Source organism: Cydia strobilella, chromosome Z, assembly GCF_947568885.1.
Source record: "Cydia strobilella chromosome Z, ilCydStro3.1, whole genome shotgun sequence".
In the NCBI taxonomy this organism is placed as follows: domain Eukaryota; kingdom Metazoa; phylum Arthropoda; class Insecta; order Lepidoptera; family Tortricidae; genus Cydia; species Cydia strobilella.
The window spans coordinates 21,524,647-21,527,928 of NC_086068.1; positions in this window are offsets into that span (position 1 = coordinate 21,524,647).

A 3,282-nucleotide genomic window follows, 5' to 3' on the forward strand; every position below is an offset into this window, starting at 1 on the left:
GAACCTGACACCGATTGTTTACAAAATTTTCTAAATTAAACATTATAATCAGATAACCACTGTTTTTTTTTTCAAGCCATCAGGCAATGTTTAGCAAGTATACGGCACATGTTAAGTGCGTTCTATCCGTTTTAGGCGCTCAAAGAAATCCCAAGAGATATGTACGTACTTCATCGGCAGCAAAGTTGGACGCTACGAGAAAGATATCCGAAAAATGTTCGACTTCTCTGAAGAGAAGACAGAAGCGGCCATGGATAACACTTTATAACTTCTTGAACTTGAATACGTGGATCTGATTCAAGTTAGTTATTTAGAAATTTTGTTTACATTATTTAATTTAACCAGGGACAAGATTAGCTGGCACAAATCCAGTCGCCGTGCCGTGACCGAAACCGGCCAACACATAATAGGTAGGCTGCATGAAACCCTACCTGATAAAAAAAAAACCTACTCTGTACAGATTGTTTTCAAAATTTTCAAATTTTTACATTGTTGCAAGCGTCCACAACCTGGAACAGAGCATATCATTTTAGGAACCGTATAACCACCCAACTATAGTACAAACTTCCAAAGCTCCCAACTATGGTCTATAAATAATTCTTAATCTTCGTTTAGGTGGGACTATTATTTGAATATAAGTATTGTAAGTAGTTCTATGATTAAATGCATACTTATCTATATATATAAACGTAAAAGTCCTGACTAACTGACTGACTGACTGACTCACTTAAATCAACGCCCAGCCCAAACCGTTGGACCTAGAGAGAATAGATAGACAATAGATAGCTTTTATGACGTTAGTATCCACTAAGAAGGGGTTTTTCCAAATTCATCCCCTAAGGTGGTGAAAAAGGAGTTGAAAGTTTGTATGGAGATCATAATTTTTTTTGAATTCGGGACTTGAAACTTTGTATAAAGGCATATTATTAAAATACTAGAAAAGTAATTTCAGCGTTTTTGAAAATTCATCCCTTAAGGTGGTGAAAAAGGGGTAGAAAGTTTGTATGGAGGTCAAACATTTTTTTAAGTACGCGACTTGAATCTTTGCATAAAGGCATGTTATTAGAATGCAAGAAAAGTGATTTCAGCGTGTTTAAAAATTCATCCCCTAAAGTGGTTAAAAAGGGGTTGAAATTTTGTCGTGGTCCTAATTTTATTTTAAGCTAGGTATTTGAAACTTCATAGAAATATATATAATTAAAAGAGAAAAAAACTTATTTCAGCATTATTGAAAATTCATCCCCCAAGGTGGTAAAAATGGGGTTGAAAGTTTGTATGGAGATCAAATATTTTTTTGAGTGCGGGAATTGAATCTTTGTATAAAGGCATATATTATTAGAATACAAGAAAAGTAATTTAAGCGTTTTTAAATATTCATCCCCTAAAAGGGTTAAAAAGGGGTTCAAAGTGAATCTATTACAAATGCTTGGAAACTTCTTAGAAAGGCATTGTATAAGATTCCAAAAAAGTTATTTCAACGTTCTTAAAAATTCAACCCCTAAAGGGGTTAAAAAGGGGATGTAAGTTTATATGTGGTACAAATTTTCTTTTAAGCTAGGAACTTGAAACTTGGTAAAAAGGGCATTATATTAAAATAGACGAAAATTGATTACTTACACCGTTTTTGAAAAGTTTGTATTAATAGTTTCGGGAGCGATTTTTTTTTAAATAGTGGACTTGTAAATCTTCTAAGAGGGTCGAGAGGGATTATATCGGGAACAATTTTATTTCAGTTAGGGTCTTGAATCTTCGTAGTTTGTGAAAGACAAATTTCATGCGTTCTATAATTATTAACAAATGATTAACCGTCCCTACTGATATCTTCTGCTGCATAATGTTCTATATTATGCTCATGTAGAATATATAACCACCAACATACAAATCCACGCGTACGAAGTCGCGGGCAACAGATAGTTAATATTATAAATGCGAAAGTGTGTCTGTCTGTCTGTCTTTTACCTCTTTACGCTTAAACCGCTGACCGATTTAGTTGAAATTTGGTATACAGATAGTTTGAATCCCGAGGAAGGACATAGGATACTTTTTATTCCAGAACTCACCCCTCAAGGGGCTGAAAAGGGGGGTGAACCTTTGTATGGGGAATCAATAACCGCTGAACCGATTTAGATGAAACTTGGTATAGGGATAGTTTGAGTTGTGGGGAAGGGTTAAGAATATTTTTTATCCCCGAAATCATTCCTTTAAGGTGTAAAAAATGGGGTGGAAATTTATAGTGGACCAAATTGGGGGTGAAAAAAAAAGGATGGATTTAATAGCAGATTTGTTTAAAAATGTACCCAAATTACTATTTCCACGCAGACGCAGTCGCTGGCAAAAGCTAGTGTTTGTATAAATGGAAGAAACTGCTTAGAAACAAACAAAGGCTTGAACTTGTGGACTATCGTTGCAGTAGGTACCTACTTCAGTACTTATTGGATTAGGTATAGTTTAGGACTTAAAAATGTGACTGCAAAAACAGATTTTAGGTCTTAAATGGGGCATAGCACTCGTGTACCAATTATGGATCGGACGTTTAAAGGAAACTAATATTAACACTCATCAATAAGTAGTCGTCAATTGGAACAAGTAAAAATTAAAAAAAAATCGAAAAGTAAAAAGCACTAGTTCGCGAAAACCAACTTTCCGCACGCTAAACAGCCACAAAAAGTAGCACTTTTTGAGCAACTGTATTAAAAAAAAAACTGCTCGGCGATTATAATCTGTGTATTACAACTTCATATGCAACACTACAACCTTACTATTTTCAACGTTGGATAGTCTATGGCACTTCCGACTCGAGCATAAGAATATGGAAGGTTGTGGAAGAGGTAGAAGGTAGAGAATTGTAAGGCTGACAATCTCTTATGGCAGAATTGTTGCAAAAGTAACCGCTTTCAGCTGTAAATAATAGTTCCTAATCTCTCCGGTAGCGCTAGGTAGGCTCTGAGACCAAAGAGTATTGTTATATATAGGAGACTCTATCTCTGACATGAACCATAGAGGTATAATAATGTAGCGATGAAATGGGGGAGGGGCAGCAAATAACCCGACCAAATTACGTAGGTTGTTTCTGGTATGTTTTCAGGAATGTTAAAACGTGTTTTTAATTTTGTCGCATTGCGTATATGTTCTGTCCCTCACGGTCGCGCGGGTACACATCTATATAAAATACTAGGTGTATGCTCTAGGTACTTCAATACGTGTATGGTGGCGCCGCCTATTTACTGTTTTTAGGGTTCCGTAGCCAAATGGCAAAAAAAACCCTTATAGATTCGTCATGTC